The sequence below is a fragment of the Orcinus orca genome, chromosome 4 (assembly GCF_937001465.1).
Source record: "Orcinus orca chromosome 4, mOrcOrc1.1, whole genome shotgun sequence".
Classification (NCBI taxonomy): Eukaryota; Metazoa; Chordata; class Mammalia; order Artiodactyla; family Delphinidae; genus Orcinus; species Orcinus orca.
The window spans coordinates 68,145,098-68,156,714 of record NC_064562.1 but is presented as its reverse complement, the minus strand read 5'-3'; positions in this window follow the sequence as shown (position 1 = coordinate 68,156,714).

Genomic DNA, 11,617 nt, shown 5'->3' with positions numbered 1-11,617 from the left:
TGGCCTTTTCTTTGTATCCTTATTTGTAGAAAATCTGTTTTGCTATTCTTCAGGTCATTTTTAGAGATAGTTGTTCTACATTTAATTGTAGTTTTGGTGTGTCTATGGGAGGAGGGGACCTCAGGATCTTCCTACTCCAGCATCTTGGTCCAGAACCCATAAAAGAGAGAGTCTTCAAAGATACTGAGTTATCTCAGCAGAATAGAATTACTTCAAGATCAGAGCTGGCAGAAGGTGGCAGAAGGAAGTGCCTGTGGGAGCAGCTGTGCATTTAATTAATGGGTGGCAGAATAGCTGTTCTAACTTTTCACTTCTGACATTGGAGATTTCTCCTAAGCAAAAAACTAGGGTAGTAGCTATCTAAAATGGGAGTTTTGACAACAGAAATTTCTAGAACAAATAGTATAGATGGAGAAGTGCAACCCAGGTAACTTAGAACCACTAGGGAAAATGGACTGACTTTGTCAAACAGAAGCTATCCACACACCCTATAGAAAAGCACACTGGATGCTTGTCCTACTCTCCAGCTGGTAATTGTGCAATATACCTCAAGAATACTATTAAATATACTTTACACACTAATGGTATGCACTAGAGTGTATCATGGTCTAATATAAACAGACAACCAAAAGCATGATAGAGAGGCATCAAAATTATAAAAAGAAGCATTAACACCTGAAGAAAGTGATTTATGCAGAAAACTAAAGAAAACTTTAAAAGATGAATAATTAATATGCCCATGATTGTTCACTAGGATGTTACAGGTATTCTAAAATAGACTGTTTTGTATAAGAAACAATGATTATTTTTAGATATTGATTACATGATCATTGAAATAAAACATTCTTTACAGATTAAAATAAAATATCAAATCAACTACCTAGAAGATAAAGTAGAGGGAGGGATTTTTTAGAGAAACCAGTGCAAAGGTCAAGAAAACATAAAATGTAAGAAACAGTTAAGATAAACTGAGTATATATCTAGGTATTTGAAGACTCATTTCATAAGTATCCCACAATGATAGACATGAAAGAATGCAATGCTTAAGAAATAATAACATAAACAAACACATAATATTTACCTTTTGAAAGAGCCATTATAGTGACAAGCAGTAAAAATGAAAAACAAAACAAAACTTACCCACATCTTGCTAAGCAAGACATGAATATATTTAGAAAAAAACTAAGTTATCCACAAGGACTTTCATCTTTCTCCTTGCTGATAAGTAAGCATTTTCTGTAAGTTTAACCTTTCTTTCCACATAAGACATAGATATAAAAGAATCAGAAGAGGAAATTATAATTCATGGTGTGAACTCTGTGACAAAGGCAGAGGTCTGTTAAACTACCTCTAACGTTAGCGAGGTAGAAAATTAATTACTCTCTACATGAGGACATTTAGCATCTCACAGAAATGTTCCTTCCACAGTGAAATAAACAAGAATAAAAATGCATGTAGAAGAATCATATAAACCATGGTATAAGCAGGGACACAGGTGCCTACATGCCTAGGACATGGAAGATAAGTAATCAAGGAGGAAATGCAGAGCAGACAGACTTGTGGTCATCAGAGTAAAGGGTGGAGCCCATTGCACAACATTGTAACCAACAGCCTTGGTTCTGGGAAAAGAACTTAACTAAAATCTTGGTGAAAGGTATGCTGGAATTCTACCTCAGGTGGATTGACTAGAGAGAGTCACAGTGACTCAGCCCAGGACATGTAACTGATTCTAGAATTCAATCTGCTGCAGGATTCAGGCTGGAAGTTCAAGGAAAGAGATTCTCCCAGCTCAGCTTCAATTTTGGCATTTCTGAAAAACGAAACCATTCAACACAAAGCGTCACAGGATTATAAATGTGGACAAACATGAATATTTTCTGAAAGAAGTCCACTTTGCAAATGTGACCTGGTGTCCACATTCCTTTCAGAAGAGATATCCCAAGCATGTAAGCAGGTAAGTCATATAAGGTCAAACTATACACAAGGTCGGGTGACTTCTACCTGGTAAATTGGGAATCATGCAGGAGATGAGCTCTGAGCCAAGTAGCAGAGTCCAAGGCTCTTACCAATTAAATGTAGAATGAGGGAGAAGCAGCATTCCAGGCAGTAAAGCAATGTAAACAAAGGAGTAGTGACAAAAACAGACCAGGGCATAAGGAGGACTTCACATAACTTGGCTTGTTATAGTGAAAGACCAGACTGGAGAGTCTTGTGGAAAAAGACAAAAAACTAAGTGGTGTGTGAATAACTTGCAGGTAGTAGGGAGATTCAGGACAGTTCTATGTTTTTAAACAAAAAGTTGAATGTTCAGATTGCTGTTTGAAATGGCTCTGGAATCAATTTAGGGTAGAATAGAGAAATTTGAGGGAGGAGGCAGAAAGGTCCGACACTTACTGACTTGTAATATGATTATGGGTTCAGGGGGATGGGAGATGAGGTCACTGGAAGCCTTTAATAGAGGGTTTTCATGGGAGCAATGGTGAGAGAAGCCCCTGGTCAAAGCTAGAAGACTGAAAAAATAGAGGTGGTTAGCTTTTTACTTTAAGACGCATATACCCATGTACATATAGTCACATGACGTCAAGATGGTTATCTTGCAGTTTTTCTCCCAGAGAGGTATGGGAGTAGATGAATAGGAAGATGAGTCTTTATGACCCTCAGATACGGTTTCTTATTCGAAGACTCCATACTTTAAAGGATGTGCATTAATTGGTAAAGGATTTTAGGTCATCGTAGATTTCCAATGGAGTCTTCCCACGTAGTTTTAACCATATTATGGTTCTCAAAATGTGGTATCCCTGGAACGGTAGCATCTATGTCATCTAGAGATTTTAAAAATGCAGATTCTCAGAACTCACCTCAAATCCCCTGAATCATAATCTCTGAAAGTGGGGTCCACAATCTGTGTTTTAATTAGCCCTCTATAAAATTCTGAAGCACATTAAATTTGAGAATCACTGGTATAACTCATTCTAAAGATCATATCAACAGATATATTACATAGAAGAGCTGAGACCTAATATCAATCCATTCAAGGTATTATAATAATATATTTTTCAGCAATGTCACAATTAGAGACATTTGTGAATATATGTATTATATATAAAATCCAGTTATATGACACTACACAGCTCTATAAAGAACAAGCTTAAGTAAAATCATTTGCAATTTCAGGCATAATCAATTCCATAAAAACAACTCAGTCCAAAACCCATGACTTCAGTCTAATAATAGAAAAAATATCAGACAAATCCAAATTGAGGGATATTCTACAAAATATCTGACAATTATTCCTCAAAATTATCAAGATCTTCAAAAATAAGAAAAACTGTCACAGCCGAGAGGAGCCTAGGAGACATGAGAACTAACTGGAACAGAAAGAGGATATTCAGTAAAAAATAAGGAAATCTGAATCAAGTATACACTTTAGTTAATATTAATATGTCAACACTAGTTCTTTCATTGTAACAAATGCACTCTAGTGATATAAGATGTAATAGAGAAAATTGGGTGTGGGGTATACAGAAACTCTTTTCATAATTTTTCTGTAACTATAAAACTGTTCTAAAATTAAAAGACTACTGAAATAAACAATGAGATAAGAATTCAAGTTAAAAGTTAGAAAAAAGAATAATAGAATAAACTCACAGTATGCAGAACTCAATATTACAAACAAAAGTAGAAAATGAAAGAATACTTAGAGAAGAAAACTAAAGTCATAATTTTTTTCTTTGAAATAAAGATTAAAATTGAGGAAATCAAGCAAAATAGAGCTAAGATAAAAATATCACACATATAAACAATATTGGAAATGAGAACAAGTGATCTACAGAGTGAAAGTGATGAGACATCTCTGAATACCTTTTTTGCCAATAAATTAAAAAATAGATGAAATTGAGATAATCTTGACAAAATATAATTTTAATCCATAAGTACAAAGAAAAAATCAAAGCATTATGTTTTAATTACATTTCTTTAATGATTATTGAATACTATACTACTGCAACATTAAGAAATTTAATAATTTAATAAGCAATTAAGTAATGCTACAGCCTGTAATGGAATTTAATAAGCCATTTAAGACTTTACAAAAAACAAATATCAGATTCAATGATTTTACAGGGGAGGGCTATTAAATATTCAAAGAAAAAATATTTGTTGATTTTTTTAAATTTCTAATGGTGTTGAAAGTGATATTGTCTTTGTCTCCAGTAGGAGGAGGTAAAACCTAAGGATTTCTGAAGGAAGCAGCAGAGAAGAAACATTGAAGCTAAAATGTAAACTAGACTTCAAGATTTATTATAACTCCAAACACCTTTGTGAGACATACTCCAAGCCTTAAGGAAATTCAAAGATTTGCTTTCTAGGTCAGGTGTTTTCTGACCATTTTAAAGGAAAAATATTTCAATTTTGTGTCTGAGGAAAAGTTGTGGTAGCCAAGCAATGTTAATGAATGGACTGAGGGCAACTACAAAGTACCACTGTACCTCCTCTTTCCTTCTCCTCCTTCTCCCCCGACCTGTCCCCCCTGCAGCCCCCCCCCGGCACACACGCGTGCGAACACACACACACACACACACACACACCAGGGCAGACTTAATCCCCTCTCTATCCCATAGGTTGTTTTCTTTTTTTAATTTAATTTAACTTATTTATTTTTTGTACAGCAGGTTCTAATTAGTTATCTATTTTATACATATTAGTGTATACATGTCAATCCCAATCTCCCAGTTCATCCCACCACACCACATAGGTTTGAGAAGGGACAATAGATCTATTTTAATTTCAATCTTTTTCTTTTCAGGAAAAAATATCACCTTTGACCATTAGGTGACATCAAAGAGCTATGTAATATGCTCAGATGATTAAATGCAAAGTAAAAAACTTTAAAAAGTCATGCAATAAATTATCTTTCTTTAGTTAGGCAGGTAAGCACTCTGTATCTGGATTGAAATAATATCAAATAGTTTTTTTTTTAATTTCCTGAATGATAACTTGTTAATCATTAAAGATCATAGCAAAATGCTTCAGTTAAATTCTACAATTAAGTATATGACTTTATCATATGAATTACTTTATCTTTGCTGAAAAATAGCGTTACTAATTTAATTTGTCTAGACATTTCTATCATCAGTGGATCAGGTCCTGGACATTTAAAATCATTAGGTACTAGACATAAAAATTCACAAATAAATTTCTTGTCTACACATGTGTCCCTATTCATTTCTTTAAGTTTATATCAAGGCTATGAGGTTAGGGATGAATAGCTAATTCAATTTCAATCAATTAAAAATTATTAATTTATGGCCAAGTATATTTCAAGTACTGCAAGATGCTGATTATACAGTGATGTCTATCCTTGCCCTCAAAGAATTCACAACTGAGAGCGAAGACAAAAATGCAAATAGGCAATTGAAATACGTGCTGAGAAAATACAACACTGATCTCATGAAAATGAAACACTGTCCAAAAGACGTCAGAGAAGGGTCATCTAACAAACAGTGGAGGAGAAGTGGTGCCAAAGCAGGGAAAGGCCAGCAAGAGCAGGGATGGACTGGAATAATATAAAATGAGAATATTCCATGTGAAGGAAATAACATGTGTAGGGATACAGGAATGAGTCTCATGCAGGAATAAGAGTCTCATGCATTCTTGAAACCAAAAGAAATTTGTACCCTTGAGAAAAGGATCGGTGTGGGAGATGGTGAGAGATGAGGCCAAAGGAGTCAGCAATGCTCATATCATGCAACGATTTATAGGTGAGATTAGGTGATTGACTATTAGTGTATAAGCAACGAGGAGCCAGTGGAAAAAAAGGATGTCAATCAGACAGATATTATGATGAGCTTTGAATTTTTGAGCGATTGCTTGGGCTAAAGTGTGGAACACAGATTGGATAGGAAAAATATCAGAGGCAGTGAGAGCAGTGAAGAGACTAGACAGTTCCAGTAAGATGGTGGTGGCTTACCTAGAAAGGGGACATATGGTAGGTAGACTCAGAAACATTTAATGCTATATTGGCTGTTGAGGAAAGAGATAGTGTGGTATGCAAATATCTGGACTAAGCAATCAAGAGATGATCTACATAAATAAGAGCAAGGCTCACGCAGAAGGTAATATGCTCCTTTTAGACACACTAAATCTGAGATGCCTCTAAGGCTTTCCTGACCCTCTCCTCAGAGTTCTCCACCTCAGAGAAAGGCACTAACATTCACACATGTGTTATTTGCCTTACTTTCCATATCCAAATGATTACAAGGCTCAATATATAAATTCCTTTCTAAAGTCTCTTTAGGTAGGCAGAACCTAGGTCACATGCCTCACTGCAGTAGCAAAGGGAACTCAAAAAGTAAAGTTTTAGGCTTTTACCTTGAGAAGATGAGCCATAATATAAGAAGTTATAAAAATATAGAGATATCATTCCAAAGAAGATAAGTACCCCGCCCCCACGCACACACATATAACAAATACATGCTACAATGGCTCGGAAGGAATTCCTGAAAATATCAACATATAAGAGAAGGTTAAGGAAGCAGAACTATCTAAGGAAACCAGAGGGATATGAGGAAAACCAGGATGATGTGCTATTAGAGACGATATTTGAAAAGAGTGTTCTGGAAACAGAGGATTGGTATATCAAATGCTGCAGAGAAGTTTAATAGGGCACAGACTGAGGAGTATCCATTGGGGACTGGCCAGAAGGAGGTCATTAGTCACCATGGAGGTGTCAGTTTCCAGGGATAATGAGGTAGAAGGCAAATTATAGTATATTAGGGAGTGAGTGGGAGGTAAGAATACAAAGAGATTAAGTATAGGATGTTATTTCAAGAAATTTTGGAAGAAGAACTAGCAGTATATATGGGATTAAAAAGGCTCTGCTATTATCATTTCTTCCAAAGGGAGAGACTTCAACATGTTAGATGGACCCAATTGAGATGGAAAGGTTGAAAATGTTCAGATGAGGACATTAATGGAGCAAAGTCCCTGTTGTGATACTCAGCAGAGTTTGAAGACCCAACTTTAAGAAGGAAGACGGTTACTCACTCTACTGAAAAGGCAGGGAAAGATCAAAGTAAAATACGGGTGAATGAATTTGCAGGTTTGCTGGCAAGAACAGTGAGAGTGGATTTGGTGCAGTCAGGTTTTTGTTAAGCAGAGGGTAGAGAGCATTTGAAATAGAGGAGTGGAATGTAGGAAATACATTCATTTCTGTGGGCAGCATTCACAGTCCAGATAAGTTTGGAGCACAGAAAGGTACAATGGCATCAACTGCATGATTTTATGATTTTCTTCTGTAGGGTTCAGTAGTCTAGTTGTTGGGATAGAAAATTCAGGCCAGGGTTGTCTAAAGGGACTTTTTGCAATGATGAAAATGTTCTACTCTGTGCTGTCCAATACAGTGGCCTCCAGCCACACATGGCATTTAGCACTTGAAATGTGGCCAGAGTGACAGAGAAACTACGTTTTTAATATCTTCATTTTTATTACTTAAAATTTAAGTTTTAAATAAACACAGGTAGCTAGGGGCTACTTTATTACACAGTGCAGATTGGGAACTGGGATTTTGCAATTTAGCTTGAAAGGACAGTGGAACTAGGAAGTTCAGAACATTGGCAATAGAATGGCTGAATGGATAATGGATTCTAGGTGACTTAGAAAGTAGTTAATGGAAAGAAGGAGAAATATTGGTGTTACAGAAGAAGATGCCCTTTAACGTACAACTGCAGTTGTAGAAAGAGCTAAACGAAAGAGCTATAGATGCTGAGGAGGTTAAGATTAAAAAAAAAAAAAAAAACACTAACATATTCAAATTTAGCCTTTTAGAAGTGGAACAATTCTAGATAATCAATATTTATTATCTTAAAGCTGAGATAAACCTTACGAATATGTTGCAGAAGTGAAGTGGAAAGGGAAATGTTGGGGGGGAGGGATGAATTAGGAGCTTGGGATTAACATACACACACTACTGTATATAAAATAGATAACCAACAAGGACCTACTGTATAGCAGGGGGAGCTCTACTCAATATTCTGTAATAACTTATATGGGTAAAGAATCTGAAGAAGAATAGATATATGTATAACTGAATCACTTTGCTGTACACTTGAAACTAACACAATATAGTAAACCAACTATACTCCAATAAAATAAAATTAAACACATATACAGTATTGGTACTATGTATAGACAACAGATGGGAACATACTATATAGCACAGGAAACTCTACTTAATACACTGCAGTGTCCTAAATGGGAAGGAAATCCAAAAGGGAAGGGATATATGTATACATAAGGCTGATTCATTTTGTTGTGCAGAAGCTAACACAACATTGTAAAGCAACTATACTCCAATAAAAATTAATTTAAAAAATTAAAAAAAAGAAGTGAAGTGGGGCTTCCCTGGTGGCACAGTGGTTGAGAATCTGCCTGCCAATGCAGGGAACATGGGTTCGAACCCTGGTCTGGGAAGATCCCACATGCCGCGGAGCAACCAGGCCCGTGAGCCACAACTACTGAGCCTGCGCATCTGGAGTTTGTGCTCCGCAACAAGAGAGGCCGAGACAGTGAGAGGCCCACGCACCACGATGAAGAATGGCTCCTGCTCGCCACAACTAGAGAAAGCCCTCGCACAGAAATGAAGATCCAAAACAGCCAAAAATAAATATAAATAAATAAAAATTAAGAAGTGAAGTGGAAATAGTAATGAGGAGGTGGAAGAATTGAAGTTGTGGCTCTTGACTAATTGGGTGATGCTCCTAACTCTCCCTGTTGGGGAGCAGGTAGAAACACATTGAACTGGTTTTGATTATTTACAAGACTGGGGAGGGGTTGCTATTTGCATTTAAGGGCAAGTCAAGAATTCCCAGTATCCCGAGGTAAATAAAACAGACTCAAGCATAAAAAATTTACTTTCATAATGCCAGTAAGACCCCACAGAGAATCAATGCCTGGGATTTTGGATGAGTCATGTAAGAATGTTGAATTACCTCCTGATAGAACTTGGAGGCAAGAGGAGGATTTTGAGAAAGAGGTCATCATCCTCAGTGACTTAGCTTAAGATATTAGGAGTTTAGTAGATGACAAAAGTGAGAAGGGGAGATAGTCACATATCAAATGGTGTTAAGTTCCAAAGGATAAGACATTTGACACTGAATGAAAAATTAGAAGCTTGTAAGCACACTAGAAAGTGAGGAAAATATTAACCCACTTCTGGACCATGCATGAAAAAATTAGTCATACTGCCTTAGGTGGGTTACAGGGGAAACGTGTGTCCTTCGGGTGATAACAAAATTTCTTTCAAAGTATTTGAGGGCATTCATTTAAAAGGCTGACAGTAAAGGAAAGTTATTTATATTTAATGTGAAATTATAATTGCATGGAGCAGCAGTCTTCAAACTGATAGGTACATCGGTAAGGGCTCATGAAAATGTTCTGAGGGCTATGAGACACAGGCACGTTTAAGAAATCAGTTTAGAAATACTCGGCTTTCAAATGTACACTTCCTTAAAATGTTGTGCTCAGAACATATAGTGGAGGTACCTATCATGCTGGTCTTCCTTTCTCATCTACTCTTTCACAGTAACATTCTTTCCAGTGAAAGGAAGATAAAGGCATACCTCTATTCAATCGAAATCTAACCATGGTATGTTTCTCCAAAATGGAAAAAAAACACAAACTTTGGGGTACAAGACAAAGAATTAATTCAGGCTGTAGGTGTCAGCAAAGCCTCTTTTAACCAAGACAGCATAGATCACACCATGCTTATCATTAAAAGAAGCATTTTCAATACAATTTCACCTTTTATATAACTACTGACATAATAAGTAAAAATGTATACTTTTGATCAAATATGTAAAAATAACTCAAACTATAAATATATTTTAAAATTTAGGGAAGCATTTATGCTCACTGAAAAAATTTTAAAAACACAGTTTCAGTGTACTAATATATTCCTATCATACTCGAGGAAAGATATACAACAAATTGTTGTTATCCTATACAGAAAAGTAAGTTTCCATCAAGATGAGATTTGAAAAATCAAACCAAAACACAAGAGAATTTTTCTGAATTTATAATATTTTCCTTGGAGAATTTCATAGAAACTAGAGAGAGAAAAGGAAACTTAAAATTAGTAATGAAAGATAATGTCTTTCCTTCAGATAAATTCTATATCTATACAATGAGATGAATTAAATGTTTTAGAAACATTCTCAAAGTAAGATTACATAGATAAATGAAATCTAATTTTATAATTTTAATATTTATATTTACAATTTTAATATTCTTTATTTGGAGGAAATTTTTCCTTATACATAATTCAATCCTTCCTGATTGATGCTTAAATGTAGTATTTTTTTTCCTGTCTTGATCACTCTCCTTCATAACTAATCTGGTCTTCTGTTTGAATCAATCTATCATAGATATATACTTAGATGGATAAATTGCTTAGAGTTATCTTAGAATTTGAGTCCTCTGAGACTTTTTATTCAAGTATAGTTCCCAAGGTCCATTTTCCTCATATCCATAGACATCCCTGTCAACAGATAATTTTCTTAGAGCAATTATTTGTTTTCTAATATTTTACAGGACATGCCACATATTTAATAGTACATGTTTTGAATAAATAGATCTTCCTTTACAGAAGAAGTATACAAAACAGGGAATCATTTGATTATAACACTTTATATATTGTTTAAATCTATATTTTTTATTCCACTTCATAACACAATAGTCTGATATAAGACAGATTGAGATCAGGAGCCATAAGACCACATCCCACACGGAGGTGAGCAACCTTAATTGTAATTGTTACATTGTAAAATAGGAAGACTTATGCAGGTGATACTATTGTGGTCTAAACTGATTAAAGTTCTCTTTGTAAATACAATGAAAACTAGGCAAGAAGAAATTGTGTAAGGAGGAAGTGTTATGCATCTAGATTAGAATGTTCACTTGCAAAAGAATTACTCTGATCTACTGTACTAGGTGTAGAAATTTGCTACTATGCTGACGATTTGGAGACAAATTGCCATTCAGCCTTACCAAAAGATTATATAGAGGGGTTGAATTACAAAATGTCATGCTGAGGAGTAATCTACAACATCTTATTATAGACCTTTAAGACTGTCAGAATCAGGCATCTCAGATGTTGTAACGTGTGCTAAGGCAGATGCTCCAAAGTTTACCTTCCCTGTTCCTCCATCTCTTTCCACAACTCCTACTCTTGATGTTCTTTTCTTCTAAACTTCTACATCCTCTTACATATTGAATTTCTTTCCCTTCTATTCCCGTCTCCCATATTTTCAAGTTTGGACCCAAAGGCAGAGATAAGCTTATTTAGGAATGTCATCACAATTTAGCTACTCACCAAACCAAATAACTGATCTGTAAACAGGTAGTTACAGAAGGGGAATTTGAGGATGAAGCCTCAAGGAATCAAGGAAGATTTTGGAATTTGGGGGACAAAGCATAGTACCAATGTCATCTGGTTAGTAAAAGGAAAGAATGGATTTGAACCCTATGGGCCACACGATGAGATTGAGACAAAAATACATTTTAAGATGGAAAAAACTAAGTTCAAAAGCAACACCTTGGTGAAACTGATTTCTGATTGAGA